Source organism: Solanum tuberosum, unplaced genomic scaffold, assembly GCF_000226075.1.
Source record: "Solanum tuberosum cultivar DM 1-3 516 R44 unplaced genomic scaffold, SolTub_3.0 scf00271, whole genome shotgun sequence".
Taxonomy (NCBI): Eukaryota; Viridiplantae; Streptophyta; class Magnoliopsida; order Solanales; family Solanaceae; genus Solanum; species Solanum tuberosum.
Window position 1 is genome coordinate 809,891 of NW_006239192.1, and position 21,678 is coordinate 831,568.

At 34.6% G+C, this 21,678-nt stretch overlaps 1 long non-coding RNA gene across 1 annotated transcript; it reads right to left on the bottom strand.

Moving 5' to 3' along the window:
- Positions 1-18,125: 18,125 nt before the first annotated feature.
- Positions 18,126-20,071, bottom strand: LOC107062794 (uncharacterized). Its single transcript, XR_001474836.1, has 2 exons — positions 19,487-20,071; positions 18,126-18,369 (listed from the first exon to the last, which is right to left on the bottom strand). It is a non-coding gene; the product is annotated as an uncharacterized lncRNA (long non-coding RNA).
- Positions 20,072-21,678: the final 1,607 nt, after the last annotated feature.

Here is a 21,678-nt window from a genome sequence, read left to right on the forward strand (position 1 = left end):
TAGGTTTTGGGGTTTTAACCAACTTAAAATACCCTAAAATAGGTAGAATAACTGTTTATAATAATTCCCCAAAGTACCCAAAGTACCTCTCACTTAATTGGACCTTTTAAACAGGTCAAACTTGAGTTTTATTTTCGTTGATTTCATCGGGAAACAAGTTCGCGACGCGGAGATGTTCCCACAAGTTTCATAAATTAAATTTCTAGACAGTAGAGTCCGCGACATGTCCGCGATGCGGACTAAACTTTTGGTCCTTGGTGGAGCTAGTCCGTGATATGGACATGCTCCCTCTATGAGCAATTTCAAGCTGCCTTGGCATCTTGTTTGCCCAAGGGTTGGGGTCCTCCTCGGGGACCCTTAGGGTGGTCCTGGGGAGTCGTACCCGAACGTTTTGACCCTAAAAACATTTATTAAGACACTAGGGTCACCTCCACTGAATTTAGACTCCAAACAACACATAATGACATGAACAACACACTAGAACACACCAACATGTAAAAGACTAGTTTCCGAACGTCTTGGTCGTCCCTTGATGTTTGACTTCCAAACTCTTTAAAACTGACTAAAAAGGCTATTCTTCATTATTTTAACAAGTTATTAATGTATAAAACCCATGTGAGGCTCTACTTTATCCTACTTCATTTTGAGGGTTGTTATAAGATGGAAACTCCTCCGCCAATAGAATAGGTCGGGTTTCTAGAAGCAATCTCCCTATCCCATAAATATGTGCCCACATAGGACTTTAGCTAGTGGATCTACCTAAAAGCTAATACATTTAGTTCTACCTTAGGCAAGTAGGACACCTTCTTTCGGTGTGGGTTACATGACACCGGATTCCATGTAGCTCACATGGTCTATGTCGGTTAAAGCTATATTTCCCTATATGATAAGAATATGAATTATGATAAGAACATGATTTATGTATTATGGTTCCTCAAGAGGTTCTACTTAGTGTGAATGAGGGTATGCGACTTCATTCATGCATTGCACAAGTAAACTTTGAGAGTGGGCATGGTATGTCTCTCTTATGATATGATGATTATGAGATAAATGTATGCTTTATATGAACTATGAATATGAACTATACTTATGACTTCTTAATGAGCTTTACTTAGTGTGAGTGGGGGTATGAGACTTCACTTATACATTGCACAAGTAGACTTGTAAAGGGGCTATGGTGTGGTTTCCTTATGCTATGAAGATATATGAACTTATTTAGGCATGATATGATTGTTGCTATGGGTGGCTTTACTTATTACATGAATGTCTCTTTGTCTATGAGTGTTGGCTATGGATAAGTGATGTGAGGCTAAAAATACATATTTTTAATCATTATTTGCCTCATATTTATTATTTATATTTGTCCTTTTTGAACATTAATTTTATAAATTGTGCTAAATAGTGTATTTTATTTGTAGGAGTAAATTGACGTAAAGTTGAAGAAGTTTGGAGCTAAAACGAATTAAAGATGGAAGGTTGCTGAAGGAAATGCAGAAAAAGGCATCCACGGAGGTCATCTACGGACCGTAAGTCCATTCACGGTCCGTAGGTGATGATTGTAGATCAGCAGGAATGTGTTAAGGACAAATCAGGGAAATCTGACCAAGTGTGGAACCACGGTGACCATTGACGGTCCGTATATTGATCTACGGACCGTACTGTTGACCCGTAGAGTGAGACTGCGAGGGTTCTAGTACCTGATTTTTTAAGATGCTAAGTATGGAGCTACGGAAGGGATTGACGGACCGTAGGTCGATCCACGGTGATCCGTCGTTTGCTTCAGAGAAGCTGATTGTTGGATGCTGAAATATTCTCTCAGTCCCGAGTGACGGAAGGGACTTACGGACCGTAGATCCATCGACGGTCCGTAAGTCAGTCTCGTGGATCGAAGACGCGTACCTGAACAAAACTTTCCTTAATTTGTTTCCTTTTTTATTTAGGAGTTGTTTTCTATAAATAGGGCATGTAAACCTCATTTTTGGGGGTTAGACATTATTATTCTAGTTTTACTTTGTAACTTTGGAGATTAGTTTGCAACCCTAGCAATTATTGATTTCCCAAGTTCGTTTTGAAGATTTTGGCTTTGCAATTCAAGTTAAATTTCTGGGTTTGTTATTCTCTTTACGTAAGTTCATGATTTCTACATCTACAATTATGAATTGTGTTCTTGCTAATATGAGTAACTAAATCCACAACTAGGGTTGTGGGAACCATGATCGATTAACAAAGTATGAATAGTAAATAAGCAATTCTTGACTAGTATTTTGCATGCATTGATAATTCTTTCATTTAAAAGTCTTTTTAACGGTGACCAACGTTAGAACTCGCCTTGTTACTACTTGCCAGACCAAGGAGGTAATTAACAAGAAAAGAATTATCAACATAGATTTAGTGTGATACTATCTAATAGGCTAGTGTCGATTGGTGCGAAGTAATAACTAAGCCAAACATCGATTATGATGTCTAATATGAGGTAAAGGTAAGGGTTAGTAAATTATACACACGTAGCCAGACCAAGGTGCGGGGTGAAATTCTCTAGATGCCGGACCAAGGATTTAGAGATACCTAACTTATCACTTTGCATGTAATACACTAGAAAAGGATTACTATTATTAGGATTACCGCATTATGAGCTTATGGGGAACACATTCCTAGTTACTTTTAATAATCTGAATATAAATAAATACTTAGTTCAAAGTTATCTTTTTATTGTTTTTATTTTATTTCAATTTAAATCCCCCCATTTTTATATAACGACTATCGAGTTAAATATTTGCTATTGACAATATTCTTCCATATTCTCTGTGGGATCGACCCCGACTCATAGTTGGGTAAATATATTGCATAGTTCTATTATGATGATATGATCTTGGTATGTAATTTTGAATGTAAACTATGTCTTGTGAAGATTGGAGGCATTATGTTGTGTTGGAGACTATGTACATTATGATGATATCCTTTATGTTATGATGAATTGTGCATGGTTTGTCTTATGAGCTACATTCTCCAACTATTTCAAAAATGATGCTCAAAAGTGGCATATATCATGGTTTTAAATAAAATGTCCCTTTTATGCATATTTTAAGGATTTTTTTATGCATGGCTTCCATACTTATACATTTTGTGCTAACCCCATCTCTCTACATTTTCTACAAGTGTAGGCTTTGGAGATATTGGATTCCATCCTCGTGGCTAGGACCTTAGTAGATCAAGAAGAAGAAGATTGGTGAGTCCTCATAGTATTCGAGGGCTGACCATATGTCATTTACGTCTTTCTTTTATGTTTTAGACTTTTTGTAAGGGTCGTGTCCCTAAGATTGTATTCAAGAGTTTTAATTCAAATGTTATAGTTGGTTTGAGACATAGTGTCATAGACTCTCTCTTATTATTTGAAAGACTTCGATTGTAAAGAAAGTTTTAAATTTTCCACATTTTCCCCTATGTTCTTATGTCATGATATGCTAAGTGCTTGTATGAGACCCCTTCGGGGTCAAGTATGTCGTGTTACGTCTAGGGGGTAGCCCTGGATCGTGATAGTGAACAAGGAATAATCAAAGTGACTTTGAGTGAAGCCAGAGTCAAGTTATGCCTCATTAAGCTTCAAGTTCTATTGCCTTGAGGCTTGTTTGAGTCCATACAGGGATTTTTGCGGCCTGCATACTATATTCTATCCCTGGCTGGGAAATCCATGTGGGACTTGCATATACACCTCTTCTATCAAATCTCCTTGCAAGAAGACATTGTATACATCCATTTGGTGATGACACCAATTATGAGAAGCTGCGAGGGCATGAACAACCCTCACTGTAACATTTTCACCACAAGGGTAAAGGTCTCTTGATAGTTTATTCCCTCTTGCTTATTATAACCTTTAGCTACTAGTCTGGCTTTATATCTATCAACATCACCATTGGCCTTGCACTTGATTTTGTATACCCATTTGCATCCAATGGGCACCTTATGTGGTGGTAAATCAGTTAAAGACCAAGTGTTGTTATTTTGGAGAGCCTGAATCTCCTGATTCATAGCTAGAATCCATTTAGGATCTAGAACAGCCTCAACATAACTTTGAGGCTCTTTTAAGGAAGTAAGCTTGGTTCGAAAAGCTTGATATTTACCAGATAAGCCTGAAGTTGACATGTAGTTGGACATAGGATATTGACAGGAGTTGGAAGAGCTTGTGTGAGGCTTATAGCTGCAAATATATTCATGCATCCATGAAGGCTGAGCTTTTGGTCTGGTAGATCTTCTAACTTCCACAACAACTGCAGGGACAAGAGATGGTACTGAACCATGAGAAGTTACATCAGCCACCACATTAATGGATCTATCAATGTCAACATGTTGAGGAGTCATTGGTGCTGGATCATATACAACAACAGGAATGGAGGCTGAATCAATGGTCATCACACCATTTGGAAACAAGGTCAACTTGCCAGTTTGCAAGAGCTGAAGAGAAAGATTGATTCCCTAAATTGTACATCCCTGCTAACAAAAAAACTGTTAGTCAACAAGTTATATAACCTATATCCCTTCTGAGTGGCTGAGTATCCCATGAGAACTGCCCCCATAGACTTAGGTTCAAACTTGTCTCCTTTTGTGATGGTTGCAAAACATAAACATCCAATAGTTCGCATGTGTTGTAGAGAAGGACTTCTACCATATAGTAATTCAAAAGCTGATTTATCATTCAGAACAGACAGGGGCAATCTATTGATGATGTAAACATCATTTTGGACACACTCACCCCAAAATTTGAGAGGTAAATGACCTTGAAGTTTTATTGCTCTAGCAACCTCTAAAATATGTTTGTGTTTTCTCTTAACTAAGCCATTTTGTTGAGGTGTATGTACACACAAACTCTGATGGATCATCCCATAAGATTGAAACTAAGCATTACATTCTAACTTAAAAAACTTTGTACCATTATCACTTCTAAAAACTTTGACAGTTGCACCAAACTGAGTTTTTATTAATGCAAAAAACTGTTTCAAGATCACAATTACATCACTCTTCAACTTCAACAGAAAAATCCAAGTTATTCTACTATGACATCAACCAAAGTAAGAAAATATCTACTCCCATCATGGTTACACATTCTATAAGGTTCCCATACATCAACATGTATCATTTCTAGTGGTGTAGTAAGTCTATTATTCCTAGTTGGAAAAGGCAATCTCCCTTGTCTAGCTAATGGACAAATGGTACAATCCTTTATTCTACTATTACTACTTGAATTAAACTTCATGTTTGGTATCTTCCCTAATACTTTGTTAGGAGCATGACCCAGCCTTTGGTGCCAGATTGCTAAGTCTTCATCTGCATCAGCATTTTTGGACTGTACAGTTGCCACCATAGTTTTTCTGAAATATCCTTCAGCTGCAACTGCATCCTATACAAACCATCAACAACTCTACCAATCCCCTTCACCTTCCCACTGTGAAGGTCCTGCATGATGCACAGATCAGGATAAAAACTGATAAAACACCTTAAATCCCTGTTTAGTTTTGAGACTGAGAGAAGATTATATTGAAACTTTGGTATGTACAAGAAATTAGTAACCTTACTTGCATCTTCTAAATCATAGGAACCAATACAAAATACTTCAATGACATTACCATCTGGCAGGTAAACTTTTCTTGGATATCTTTCATCTAACCTTCTAATGTCATTAAGCAGTTTTTTTATTGTAAGTCATGTGATTAGTTGCTCCAGAGTCTACTATCCATTTAGCATAATCAATGTTATGTTTGGCAAGGAAGGAATGAAGTATACCTGTCACATTTTTCTCATATGTCACATTGTCCTTGTTGATCAACTTCATCAGTTGTTCATACTGATCTTGAGTAAACATGATGTCTACTTTTCGACCTGTTTCATTTGCATTTCCCATACCTGAATGTAGGTCCTTTTCATGTGTTTGTTGTTCTTCATACTTCACTGGATTAGCAGATGTGTTGAGTCCTCCTGATCCATTTTGATTGCCTGAGTTGTAGGCTCCCATTCTTCTCCTTCCTCTAGTATCTGAGGGGTATCCATTCACCTTCCATCATCTTTCTATTGTATGACTTCTTATTCCACAATGATCACAATAGAAATCATTTTTCCTCATTGGCTTGAAATTATTGTCAGCATCCTTATAACTTCCTCCAGGATTTCTAGTTATTTTGTTAGTTGCTAAACAAGGTTGTTCCATCCATAGATTCACCTACATGCATTGCCTTTCCCAGTGATCTACGACTCTCTTCAGCTATCACCATTGAGTAAGCCTTGTTCAAGCTTGGAATGGGAGTTGTCATCATGATTTGACTTCGACATTGCACATATGAATCATTTAATCCCATTAGGAACTGCAAAAGTCTCTGGTACTCGTAATGCTCAACATATTTTTTTGATTCTGCACATTCACACCCAGGGTTTGGCATAAGGGCATCAAATTCCTCCCACAACTCCTTCATCTTTGGAAAATAGCTCGAAACAGAAGATGTATCTTGAGTCAAATGGTTTATCTCTGTGTGCAAATGGAAAACTCTAGATCTATCAACCTTATCCAATCTCTCTTTCAAATCTATCCAAACCTTGTGTGCACTTTAAGCATACATGATTCCACTCAACAATTCCTTGCTCACAACATTCATTATCCATGATAACATAATTGCGTTGCATTTTTCCCAAAGTTCATGCAGAGATTTGTCAAATTTATCCTTTGTGTGTCTTCCATCCACAAATCCTAACTTGTTCTTTCCTACTAATCCAATTTTCATTGATCTACTCCAAATCGCATTGTTCTCTGGACCAGTTAGAGAGAAAGAAATCAGATTGTTACCTGGAGTATCACAAGCCTGCAAATACAATGGATGATAGTGATCTATAGTCACTGATGCATTCGCGTTGCTTCCAGTAACAACAACAATTCCTTCAGTTTCCATTGTTATTGTTGAAACTTCTAAAACTTAAGAGCTCTATTTTCAACAATGATGGATAATAAAAAAAACTCTTAATCACACTCTATTCACGATCTGTCCAGCTCTGATACCATGATGAAATTCATGTGTATACAGAAGTTTCCATTAATGGAGGAAACTCATATCTAACCTAACTCAGATGAGGAGAGAGTTAGTTAAGCTAAGAGAAGAAGAATGTGAAATGAAATATTTTATTCAATCGTAATGAGTATAAGAAGCATCTAGCTACATTTATATATAGAATGAAATCATCTAACTAATTTAGCTGAGCTGTACATTTGTCTAACCAACTAATCTGTATTAGTTACACCTCACTAACTGTACTAACAACAATCAACTTAACTAACTAATTTGTGCCATGTCACTGATCCAAGTGAAACCTCGATGTCATCAATCCATGTGCTATCTCTTGTTATTCTCAATAAGGCTGCTCACAAGCAGATACTAATTGTAATAAAAGCTAGGTAGATATCAATCACATGCTGCTCAACAAGTGAAACCAGTAGGAGGATTCTTTCCACAACTGTTGAGAACGAGGCTTAGAGAGAGTGGCATTATTCAAATTTATTCCCAGCACATTTGCTCTTGTGGAGCTTTGAACTCTATTCTTGTTCGGAGTTTGTTGAGTTATACATTGTGATTAGGTTGTTAAAGAGAAAAAGGATGCAACAAGCTGAAATATTAATTTGAAGACTTGAATATTCACACCCTAGTTTTATGCACCAACTTCTAGAAAGTTTTAGTCGATATTTGGTAGAGCCTTGGTAAACAAACCAACCGTGCATATTATTACTTGAGCAAATTTCTTCCACTTTATGATATCTCCATTCTCTTCGAGATATGCATGTTGCATTATATTCATATAAGATCGTGGATATTTATTGACATCAGCCACTCACATTTTTGACTTGTTTCGTAAATAACTATTATCTTAATATGATTTGATGAAGTAGTCATGATAAATAATTTTGTAGATCATATCCCTAAGATATGATAGCACCCCCACAAACATGTACACCATGTTTGGATCATTGTTACTCATTGTATTGTTATCATATATACAAGGTATGTTTTGATTGTTACTTAAAATGTATTGTATTGTTAAATTTCGTTGTTACGTAACAATGAAAATCCCCTATTTTATGGAACAACCGATTTGGTGTATTCCTATTGTTACTTAATTTCTTTTTCTAATTATATCTTTACTTAATATTTCATAATACTATTTTACCCTTTACCCTATAATATTTAATCCCGATCAAACTTCCTACCCTAGAATAATTAAGAGGATATTTTGGTAAATTTATAAATTACAATATAGTACGATACAGTTAAACCAAACAATAAGAATGTTATTAAAAAACATCAAACAATACATTCTAGACAAACATTATATCTTCCATACTGTACAATACAATACAATACATTATGACAGAGTGATAGTCTCTTTGAAATCAAACTTTGAGTGAGTTGAATCAATATTTTGTGTATAAGCTTAACCAACAAAAACGGAACTAGAATTATTAGATTAGAATAAAATAAATATATATATATCGATAGTCCCTTTAAGATACTCCAATATGTGTTAGATTCTATTTCTAATGCCTCATGATGCGAGCAATACAATACCTTGCTAATCAAATAACTGAAAACGTTATAGGTCAAACCTTATAACATTAGCAAGATAAAAATAGTGTACTGAGGGGTCGTTTGGTTACCGGTTAGAGTTATACATGTATTAGTTATGTAGGTATTATTTACGCATGTATTAGTTATGTGAGTATTAGTTATGCAAGTATTGATAATGTGGGTATTAATTATACAAATATTAGTTATGTAGGTATTATTTATGTAGGATTTAGTTATGTAGAAATTATAATACATAAATTATTACTTATTGATTATTTAATTTATCGTAAATTAATATACTTTTTTGTTAAAAAAATCAAAAAATATAAAATCCATGCTTATAAACAAGTAGTATCCAAAATAAAATGCAAGAGTCCCCGGCGGGGGTAAAAATGACGAAACTTAAATCACCACAAACTATAAACTGTGATGCACATAAATAATAGGGATAAAGGTCTGAAAAATATCCCAACTTTGGTCGAATTTGCTGTTGCGATACTAAACTTTCATAAGGACCTATTACCTTCCTAGACTATTTAATATCGTATTTTTTACCCCCCGAACTATTTAATAGTATATTTTAAATGTATATATGTCCCACGTGGACACATTACTATTTATAATTTTGCATTATTTTTTATGTCCACGTGGGCAAATATATATATTTAAAATACGGTATTAAATAGTCTAGGGAGGTAATAGGTCCTCATGAAAGTTTAGTATTGCAATAGCAAACAAACAAATAATTAAGTAAACAAATTAAGGGTAAATATATAATTTTATTATTTTAATCCACGTATAACTAATACCCTCATAACTTTTTTATTTGGTAAAAAAGGATACTTATATTATATATTAATTAGCATCATTACATGAGAGTGGCAGGGCTAAATGCCTGCTAGTATAGTTCTGGGAGAATACAACAACATTATAACTACTACTATTACAATTTATAGGTCTTTAAAGCCTAACAAAAAAAGTTCCTCCTTTGTCTGCGTCCAATTTCTCTAAAACACACACTGATGGAACTTCCAAGCAAAAAAATGAGTTAGCCTGATTAATGTCCGATCCCTCCCTTGCTAGCGCATCTGCCACTCTGTTAGCTTCCCTAAAAGTGTGCTGGATTAGGGGGGTTCCCCAGACGCCTCAGCAGATCCTTACAATCAAATAGCATGTTTGTGTAAGATGGGTGATCATTTTCGATGAAGGTGATGAGTTCCTTGCAATCGATATTGACTTCCAAAGGTAGTAGTCCTCTTACTAAAGCTATTTTGAGTCCTTGCATGAGAGCTGTTAGTTCAGCTTTAACATTATTGGACATATGGAGATTTCCCATATAACCTACAATCCAATCCCCATTGTGGTCTCTGATAACTCCCCTTGTGCCGCTTCTGCCGGGATTCCCTATTGAAGAACCATCGCTATTTAGTTTATAACCTCTTTCTGGGGGCATCCACTTGATAAGGGTTGGTTGATTCTTCTTTTTGGCACTTGTGCCTCCAATGAGACTGTGGAATTCAATGGCATGATTAATGGTTTTTTTGATACACAAGTTGGTTTTTATGTTCTTATGGTAGTTTTCATTTCTTTTTAACCACAGACTCCATAAGAAGAAAGGAAATAAATCTTGCCAGGCAAGAAAACTTTGGTTTGTATGTACTTGCAGCTTTTTTATTTCCTCTAGCCAATCTTTTTCTTGGCCATTCCTAATTTCGTTAATGGATCTTAGAACTTTTAATTCGTTCCACATATTTTTTGCAATGTAGCATTCCATAAATATGTGTTCTAAAGTTTCGGATTTGTAACATATATGGCATGCCTGATCGATGTTTATCCCGATTGAATGTAAATATTTCCAAGTAGGGAGTCTACCGTGCTGGCACAGCCATACGAAGAATTTTATCTTGTTTGGGCATTTGAGGGACCAAATCCATTTATATTTGTCAGGTGGTTCCTTTTTATGCTTGTTCATTAAGAGCTTGTATACTGAAGAGGTTGTTAATATTCCATTTGAATTTAGCTTCCATGAGGCAGTGTCCTCTTTATTGTGTGTTATATACGTGCAGTGAAGCAGATTTATCAATTCTTCCGGAAGATCAAATGATATATCCTCTGTTTTTTTGACATGGATCTCGTGTGCTACTTCTCCTACTTTCATATCTAGTTCTATTTCTTTTAGAGGTCTCTGAATTTGTTCCCTGATTGTTTTTCCATTTGGTAGCCATGTATCAAACCAAAAGGATGTTAGTTTGCCATTTCCTAGAACCCACTCTATGCCTTTTTTGCAGATATCCCAGCCTACTATGAGGTCTTTCCAGATTTTGTTGTGATTTTTTAAAGATTTAGAGCTTCTATAGAGTTTTCCATTGGTTGTGTATTTTTTTAATAAGATTGAGGTCCATAATAAGTTTGGATTTTTAAAGGCTCTCCAAGCCAGTTTTGATAGAAGGGCTTTGTTTTTTATATTTGATCTTTGTACTCCTAGCCCACCATCACCTTCTTTAGCTGTTACTACTTCCCATTTTATCAGATGGAGCTTTCTCTTTTCCTTAGTTGTTACCCTTATGAAGTTTCGTTGTATTTGGTCTATTTTTATTTGTGATTGATTTTGGGAGTTTTGTTATTTGCATAATGTGGGTTGGAATATTATTGAGGCATGCGTTCGCCAGGGTGGTTCTTCCTGCTATGTTTAGAAATTTGGTGTTCCATTCTGTTAATTTGGATTGCATATTATCAGTAATGAACTGAAAATTATTATTTGTGACTCGACTGTGGGATATTGGGATGCCTAGATATTTTCCAAAGTGTTTTCCACATTTGATTTTGAGTTTCCTCGAGATGGTGTCAACCAAAGTCTCTGGAAAATTATTAGAAAAGATTAGCTTTGATTTTAGTGTGTTTATTACTTGTCTAGAGGTGTGGCAGAACACTTTCATAACTTCTTGTATACATTCACAGTTAGTTACACTTGCCTTACTCATAAGTACAAGGTCGTCTGCGAAGAACAAGTGCGGAATTTTTGGTCCTTTGTTTGAGATTTTTATTGGAGTCCAATTTTTTAATTGCACTTCTTGGTCTATCTTCCTAGATAAGATTTCCATACAGAGAATGAATATGTAAGGTGACATTGGGTCCCCTTGTTGTATTCCCCTGGATGGTCTGAAGTATTCTATTTTTGATCCATTAACGAGGATTGCCATTCAACTCGTTTAGATGCACGACATAATTAACTTGATGATATTACTGGGAAATTGGAAGTATTGGAGTGTTTCTTTAATAAAGGACCACTCAATCTTGTCGAAGGCCTTCTCTAGGTCAATTTTAAGAATTAGATTTGCTTTCTTGCCTTTCATTTTTTTAAAGTGTGAAATGATTTCTTGTACGATAATGGCATTATCTGTTGTTTGTCTATTCTTTAAAAAATGTGCTTGACATGGCCCAATTATTTTGTCCATGATGGGTCTCATTTGTTGGAAAATTATCTTTGTTATTACTTTGTATGTGGTGTTGCAAAGGCTTATGGGCCTGAAGTCTTTTAAATTATTTGCGTTCTTTTTCTTTGGGATTAGGCATATAAGAGTATCATTTATTCCTTCGGGGATGAGCCCTTGTATGAAGGAATCTTTACATAGTTGTACGACTGAGTTTCCTACTATACTCCAGTATTTTTGGTACAAGAAAGGATGGAGTTCGTCCGACCAAGGGGTTTTAAGGGGTTGGAAGGAAGATATAGCTTTATGGACTTTTTCTGATGACGGTGTTACTCCGAGGGTGGAGAAGTCTCTGGGATATCTTGGTCTTCTTGGCATGTCCTATTTCGTTTGGAGTGGGACTGTTTGGTGTGAAATAGGTCCTTAAAGTAGTTGAAAATGGTGTTTTTAATTTCATTTTGATTAAACAACCATTCCCCTTCATCAGAGATCAGGGCAGTGATCCTATTCTTTCTTCTTCTATTTAGTGTGGTTGTATGAAATAATCTAGTATTTGCGTCTCCTTCGTTTAACCAGTTTACTCTAGATTTTAATTTCCAGAATTCCTCTTCGATGTGTAGTAAATAGTAATATTTTTGAATGAGCCCATTTTCAAGTTGTGTAAGAAAAGAGCTGTGTGTGTAATTTAGGGACTTTTGGATTCCTTCTAGTCTTCTCATTATTTTTCTTTTTTTTGAGAATATATTTCCAAAAGTAGTATGATTCCATATTGTTACTTTTTTCTGAAAAATAGGTATAGAGTTGAGTATATTATTTCCCTCCCCCCATGCGTCACTAATTATTTTTTGTAGGTCTGGGTGGGTGGCCCACATTGTCTCGAATCTAATTTTTTTTCCCTCTTTACATTTTCTAGTGGAAAAAGTGAAAGAAGGAGGGGGCAATGATTCGAGTGGGTACGAGGTAGGTGTTGTACCTGGGAGTCGGGGAAGGTATGGATCCAATTGTCGTTTGCAAGAAATCTATCTAATCTTTTGTATATTTGTTGAGATCTATTTTTAAAACATTTATTTAACCACGTGTAACGACTTCCTTTAAACCCCATATCGATTAGTTCGCAATAGTTGACTATATCCAAAAACTCCTTTGTATTATTTTATTAATTGGTCTGCCTCCTTTTTTTCCGTTATGCTTAGGAGTTCATTAAAGTCCCCCCTAGTAACCAGTTTCCTTTGTAGTTTTCTTTTATAATTTTCAGATTCTGCCATAATATATTCCGAGAGTGTCTATACGTACTAGCATATATATTACTAAAAAGCCAGAATTGTTTTGTTGAGAGTACCTTAACCATCGCATGTATCTCCTGGCCAGTTGTCGTTATATCATCTATCTCAAGGATTTCATCGTCCTAGAGCATCACCATTCCTCTTGATTTGCTAATAGCTGGTACTTGGATCATATTATTAAAAGGAAAGTTGTCTAAGAGAGCTTGATGGTCCTGCATTTTTGTTTCCACAAGGGCTACCAGTGGGGGTTTGTGCCAATCCATAAGGTCCCTAAAGTTTCTCCTAAAGTCGTCCCTGTTACACCCTCTACAATTGCAAACTATTATATTCATTGATCTGTTAAAGGTGGGTGTTATGTTCTCCATTACTTCCCTCTCTCTCTCCGTTATTAGAGTCGGGTTCATTATCACTACAAAGTTCCCAATTTCTGGGTTGGATGGAGCTCGTATATCTATTGAGCTTTTGGATAAATTAAGTGGACAGATGAGTATGAGTTTTTTCGTATCTCTCTTTGAATATTACTATTTTTATATTCTTTAACACATATATTTCTGATCGAGTTTCCTTCATCATGATTATTGCCTCTTCTATTTCCCTCACATCTATTTCATCTTCTTGTCCTGATACTACTCGTGGGGGAGGGGAAGTTCTGAGATGCAGTATTACCTTGGAGGTTGATGATGAGATGTTGGGAACCACTTGGGGAGGACTCTCCCTGGCTTCGTTGTGCACCACTGTTGAGAAGATCAGGTCTATCCCGACTTTGTTCCATAGGGTCGTTGCATTCCCCGGTATGTGAAAGGGAAACAAGAAGGGAGGGAACATCATAGGCTCTTGGTTCATGGAGGGGTTGAGGGGATTGAAGAGTGGCATCTCCCAAGTGGGATAGTGGTAGAAGAGAATTTGTGGGAATGGGAAGCTGATTGGAGGTTGGAGTACAGTTGACAACCACAAGTGGTTGTTGTATGTTTCCATCGCCAGCCTCATTCCCTCTGAAACGATCTGAGCCAAGAACGTTGGATTTTGGACCAGGATTGTTGCAGGCCTCCCTTCCACTATCGCACTGAAGGAAGAGCTTGTCATTGCAAGCTCATTTCCAGCCAAGAATGGGGAGATGGGTTTGGTTCTGGAGCATGGGTCGCGTAGAACGTGTGCTCCCCCTATTCCACCTTCTACCCCGCATAAACTTATACATAGATTTATTCATAAATTATGTGAGTATTAGCTATGTAGAATTACAAAAGTATAACCAAACACCACATAAAATCAATACATGAATAACTTTTATACAATATTTGGAGACACACCAACCAAACATTGTATAAAATTTATACATGAATAATTTTGATTCTATTTACAAACCAAACATGGTATAAAATTAATACATGAATAACCAAGTTATTCATATATTAATTTTGCCCTTATCCAATAACAAAAAAATAGCCCCTAATTGCACTAAGATATACATAGTAAAAAAAAGTGCCCAAGTTAGCTCGTTTTAAATTTTTTTTGATATTCAGTTATTGTTCCCCGACCCGTGTATTAGTTTGCTTGTACTATCATTCGCCTGTCTAATCTATTTTTTTGTCCAACTCAGTATTACAATGTCACATAAGTTTGTTCGATGGTTAGAGGGGATTCAAATTCTTATTTTGCTTGAATTTAAGTGTTCAATTGATAAAGTCATATATAAAAAAACCTAACTAACAATTCGAGCAAAGTATAAGAGTCTTGTAAATCATTCCGCCAATAAAAAATGAACAAAAATGTCTTCCTTTGATTTTTGGTTTGATAATATTACTCATGCTACTAGCATAGTAACCAAATTATGTCCCTATCTCATTAATGGATGCGATCCCCAAGCTACGTGCACAAATATGTACTTTTGGGATCACCATTTAACTTGTGCCTTTGTAATTTTTATCCACATTTACCTGCTTTGAGAATAAATTCAGACGTACGCAATGAAAATTGAAAGTTCGTCTCTGATTTTAGTCCTGACGAATTTAAGTTGAATATTGATGAATGTAGCAAAAAGAATTCAAGATTTTTAGAGATAGCAAAGGCCAACTGACTATAGCATATGCAAAAATAGTCAAAAGATTCTCTAATGATATAACAAAATCCAAAAAAGAATCAGGCTCGCCCGCATATGAGGGAGCGTGTTGAGAATACAATGAAACAGTAAAATTGTACTCTCTAACGGTTTAAGCTTTTAGATGAGATGATATTAGAGTAGACAGAGGTTTTGAAATCGAATCTCATCACCACCCTTATCAAAAAGAATTTTCACGTGCTTAGCCTATTAACAAAGATTTTTTTAGAAATAACAAGGAGCGCTTGATTATGACATATAGAGAATGTAAGATTAAATACTTTCAGGATCTTGAACATGATAATCTTACATATATAATGTTAAAGGCACATACCTGATGCGAAAAATATTATCACAGAGAGAAGCAGAGCGTTAGTCGTAAATTGGTTTCTACCTCCTTACCCTAACTTTATGTTACCACAATCGTCAGTGATGAAGTTATTGTAGAGAATATGTGGTAACCCTAATGGGTGGAGGGAGGACCAATTTATAGAGGTTATGACTTAATTTGGTACGTCCATCAAGTAACCAATGTACGGACGAGATCTATTCCTTATTAAATATTATTTATGGTATTACTTGGGTTACAAGTAAACTTGGGCCATAAGTAAGAAATAATTAATAATAGTTAATAATAGTTCTTACATTCTCCCACTTGGCCCAATGACCATATAACATTAATATTTCATAAACATTAGTTGTGCGTATAATTTATCTCTTCTATAATGTCCATCATACTTACCACAATATAACAAACTACTAATGCGAGTTATGGCGGTTGTACATAAATTTTAAGCTACATACTTCCTTCCATATACTACTACATTAGAAACTCATCATACTAGGTTCATAAGCTATAAAAACATATAACATTATGGTCCACAATAATGTCTCATAGAGACTTATCTTGTAATATCTCAAAACAATAATGTGTACACCATTATGAGAAACAAGAAATTTATTAATGTATATCAGAAACACATAATTTGAGCTCAGAGTGTAAAAACATCATAAATGCATCAATCATAAGTACAACCAAGACCCATTCTTTGCACATGTTCTTTAAATGTCTTTTGTTGTAAGCCTTTTGTTAAGGGATCTGCAATCATGAGATCAGTTCTAATATTCTCAAGTAACACTCTTTGTTTCTGAACTTCTTCCTTGATGGTAAAGTACTTTAATTCCATATGTTTGGCACCTTTGGAGTACTTATCATTCTTGGAGAAGAATACTGCTGCAGTATTATCACAATAAATTTTCAGCGACTTGGTAATGGTGTCGACAACCCCAAGTCCTGAAATGAAGTTTCGCAGCCATAATGCATGAATTGTGGCTTCATAACATGCCACAAATTCTACTTCTATTGTGGATGTAGCAATGACAGATTGCTTAACACTCTTTCACGATATTGATCCTTCAGCTAATAGGAACAAGTAACCAAATGTGGGCTTTCTAGTGTCAACGCATCCAGCAAAATCTGAATCCGAGTATCTACTAACTTCTAAGTGATTGGATCTCCTATACATGAGCATGTAATTCTTCGTTCCTTTCAGGTACCTTAAGACTTTCTTTGCAGCTTTTCAGTGATCAATTCCAGGGTTACTTTGATATCTTCCTAGCATTTCCGACAGCAAAACTAATATTCGGTCTTGTGCAAGTTTGAACATACATCAAACTTCCTACAATAGAAAAGTAAGGAATTGTTTCCATTTCTTTTCGTTCTACATCATTCTTTGGGCATTTCATGAGATTAAATTTATCCCCTTTTTGAATAGGAACTATTCCTGCAAAACAATTGTTCATGTTTAATCTCTCTAGAACTCTTTCGATGTAACCTTTTTGAGACAGTCCCAATAATCCTTGTGATCTATCACGGAATATTTCTATCCCTATCACATATGATGCCTCACTCATATCTTTCATTTCAAAGTTCATAGAGAGAAAGTCTTTCGTCTCACGCAATATGCCTAAATCATTAGCAACAAGTAAAATGTCATCAACATACAAGACTAAAAATATAAACTTATTCCCACTAATCTTTTGGTATATGTGTTATGCCGTAATTTTACTAACCTTTAGAAAAATCACTTTTTGAAATGTTCTAAGTATAAAACAATTTAAGAAAAAATACTTAGAAAAGAGTCGCCACTTAATTTTTTAAAGAAATTAAGAAAACTTAATTTAAAAAGACTTTAACAGATTAAGTCTTTATAAATTTAGAGAAAATGGGTAAGAAGTTCTTATTTACGCTTCAAGAAGGTTTTTAAGGCATTTGAAGCGTCCGCTAACATGTGGTTATCCTACGACTTGGTTAAATATTTTTGACTTTTTTTTAAAGGAAAATGAGTTAATAATAATATTAATTTACAATATTTGATTAACTTTGAGAAACTAATTAAATAAATGACACATTTTATTTTATAGAGAAAGGGGCCTAAAATGGAACATTTGAATTAAAATGCAAGTGATTAAGGTTTGAACAAAATTAGATTTATAAAAATTTATTTGAATCATTTTAAGATAATAATTTAAACCGATTTGATTAATTAAAAGTATTAAAATGATTTTAAATTAAATGAAGAATAAATAAAAAGTTTTGACTAAATATATTCAATAAAAGTGTAAGAGTTGATAAAAAATGAATTATATTGAAATATACTAACATAAAGAATATAGTTCATCTTTTGGGGAATTTGATTAAGTTATTTAAAGTTAGAGTTAATAAAAGAAAAACTAACAATAAATAATCACAATTAAATAGGTTAAGAGCAAAGGAGAAATTTAATTTGGGCCCTTCCTGCAGTTGTATTTGGGTTTTGGCCTCATTTCCATTTTGTATACACTTGTTGTATGTCAGTGTATATCGGATGTATACAACCAAATTTTCAGGGTTTCAAGACTTGTATACTTGCTTTCCTCTCACTTCACGATCCAGTTGATGAGGTAGACTCGGAGAATTTTTGGGTCTGACCCAACAAAAGAAATGAAAGGAGAGGTGAAAGAGTCCATTGGACTCATCCCATATCACATGCAAAGAAAAGGAAAAGAATTAACATTCACTCTTAGATGTCACTAGGAAAACTATATAAAGTTTAACTTAATTAATCCATGAAATGTACTTATTGTAATGGACCTGGTAATCAACGAGAATATTTCATTTTTTTTTCAATGGACTTCCAGACAAAGATATAAACATGTTATTTCAAATGTAAAAATCATACCAACATTAAAAATGGAAACATAAGCTTCCAAACAACCCATATATAAGGAATAAATTAAATGCATAAATAAAGGGGCATAAAATGACTATTAATAAGTATTAGTTACACAATATGCACATCTAAAATGAGGATCTTCATAAATGCAAGTAAATGGCTGCGTGTGAGTATTAAAGTTTAATGCGAGGAAAACTTTTGAACTGAAAGGAGGCAATACACATGTTAAACTATATAGTCAGAAATAAAAATAAAAAATAAAAAATAAAAAATAAAAAATAAAAAATAAAGCTATTTATGAGCTTAAGGAAATGAGATTACAATATTCAAAAGGAGGCAACATCACTAATTGAAATATGATGACCTTTCAAGTTAAATGGACAAACATTATATCAAAATTTGATCATAATAAACAAAATCTCAGTGCAAATCTAATGTTGATGTGATATACACCAACTAAAAATTCAAACTTTATAACATTTATTTCTAGAATTTCAAATCAACATGCTTATCGGAGGGACTCAAACAGTGACCAGAACCGGACATATTGGACTACGAGTAAACTCAAAACATTTAGCAAATTCATGACGTATGAATGGGCCAAACAAATTGGAAACAACATTACACACATATGCTTTTGAGATGCATTTTGCGCTTTAATCGCCTAAGCAGACAAACATGAGCAACAACATCTTTTATCTATGATTGCGGAAACAAGGATAGTATAGCTAAAACAATACGAGGCATAAAAAAAAATTAATGAGACGGAGGAGCTGAAATATCATGGCAAAACAAATAAGACAACATTGTTACACAAGTGAGATAAATAGTCTAGTAAACATAAATCGAGGTTATGAAGGAATTTTACCTTTTCCGGAGCAGCAAACTGAGACGACAAGCTTGACCCTAAAGCTTTTACACCACTGTGACCTTAACTCGAGCAAGAAGAGAATCAATACAGAAAAAAATAGCGATCGGGTTTTCGTCCTCTCAATTTAAAAATTAACTTCTATTTTTTAGAATGTAAAATCTCTTGTCTCCCACTTTCCTTAATCCTCCTCTCTTTTCCCCACCCCAACACTAAATAAAAATGGAGGTTTATATAGAGGAAATTTGGGGTCGATTTAGGGGGGGAAAAGTTCAGCAAAAATGCAAAATCTTTTGAATTTCTTCCCTCTTTTCCAAGGAAATCAGTGGAAGAGATTTGGAAATCCCTGAAAAATGGGAAAAGGAGATGTGATGCGGCTGCTGCAGGTGTTGACCTTTACTGGTTTGTTGGGATTTTCTGGATTTGCAAGGAAGAAGAAAAAACACATGGGGTGGGGTTAGGTACTGCTGTTTGTATTGATATTGCTGGTGGGTTTTTGAATTAGTAGTTTGATTTGTATGGAAGAAGAAGAAAGCACATGGGGTGGGGTCGGTTTTGGTATTGGAATGCTGATTGTATAATGCATTGTTGTGAGGAATTGTTGGAATTGGGTTTTAGCATTGAGATTGGCCGGTTTTTATTATGATTAGGAATGGGTTGGAAAAATTGAATTGGAGAAGTGGGCTACTGGAAACTTGAAAGAAGAGGGCCCAATACTTGGTCTTCCTAAAGAGGTCCAAGAAGTGGGACAAAAATGGTTATATTTGAATTAGAAAAATGACCAAATGAATTGCAAACTTAGTCCACTTAACTTTAAAATTTAACCAATTTGACTCAATTAGTGAATCCAACTAAAGATTAAATAAAATAAATTAATATTAATTAATTAACGAGCTTCTTAATATTAACAAAGTAAAATAATTAACTTAATTATAAATTAATTATTTAAAATATAAACTATTATATAACTAAACTAATTAACCAAATATTTAACAAAATCTTTTTTGAGGCGATTTTTGAATATTCATAAACTATGCTAATTATATACAAAATTATATAAAACAGATATATTATTTAAAATTATAAAAAGTGAAGAAACTATTTAAAATAACTTAAAAAATATTTTGAATTTTATAAAATCGTTTGGAATTTAAGAAGCTTGATGATTAATTTATATTGTGGAGGGCCAAAATTGGGTGTCAACAATATGCACCGATCAACGGTAATTTCTTTAAATCCAAAATATGTTATGGTATCATTAAACTTTATATACCATTGTCGTGAGGCTTGTTTGAGTCCATATATTGACTTCTTTAGCTTACACACCATTTGATCTTTTCCTTTTATTTCAAAACCCTCTGGTTGGTCCATATAAACATCCTCCTCAAAGTCTCCATTAAGAAAGACAGTTTTCACATCCATTTAATGTAACTCTAAATCATAATGAGCTACTAAAGCCAAAATAATTCTTAATGATTCTTTTTTTGAGACCGGTGTAAAGGTCTCTTTATAATCAATGCCTCCTTTTTGAGTGTATCCCTTGGCAACAAGTCTGGCTTTATATCGTTCAATATTACCATTAGAATCGCGTTTGGTCTTGAAGACCCATCTACACCCGATTCTTTTAGAACTTTCTGGTAATTGAACTAGATCCCAGACTTTGTTGTATTCCATGGATTTTAACTCTTCATTCATGGCATCAATCCATTTATCAGACTCAGGTGCTTTCTATGGCCTGTGAAAATGAAATCAAATCTTTATTAATTCCAATGTCAAAATCTGACTCTTGCAAATAAATCACATAATCATCTGAAATGGCCGATTTTCTTAATTGCACTGTTAGTGGTTCATTTGCGTCAGATATTTGTGAGTTAGTTCCCTCTTAAAGTGTTTCATCCAAATATTGTTCAACATTGTTAAAGTGTTCTTCAACAAGAGGAACAACATTTGTTATTGGTGTGGAAGTAGGTACATTTATGGGCAATGGAATATTTACCCTTACCTCATTAATTTCCACACTTTGTCGTTCAACACTCCCACTAAATTCACCATTCTCAATGAATTTTGCATTATCGGTTTCAACAATTCTCAAACTATGATTTGGACGGTAAAACCTATACCCTTTAGATTTCTCTGGATAACCAATAAAGTAACCACTTACCGTTCGAGAATCTAATTTATTTTCATGTGGA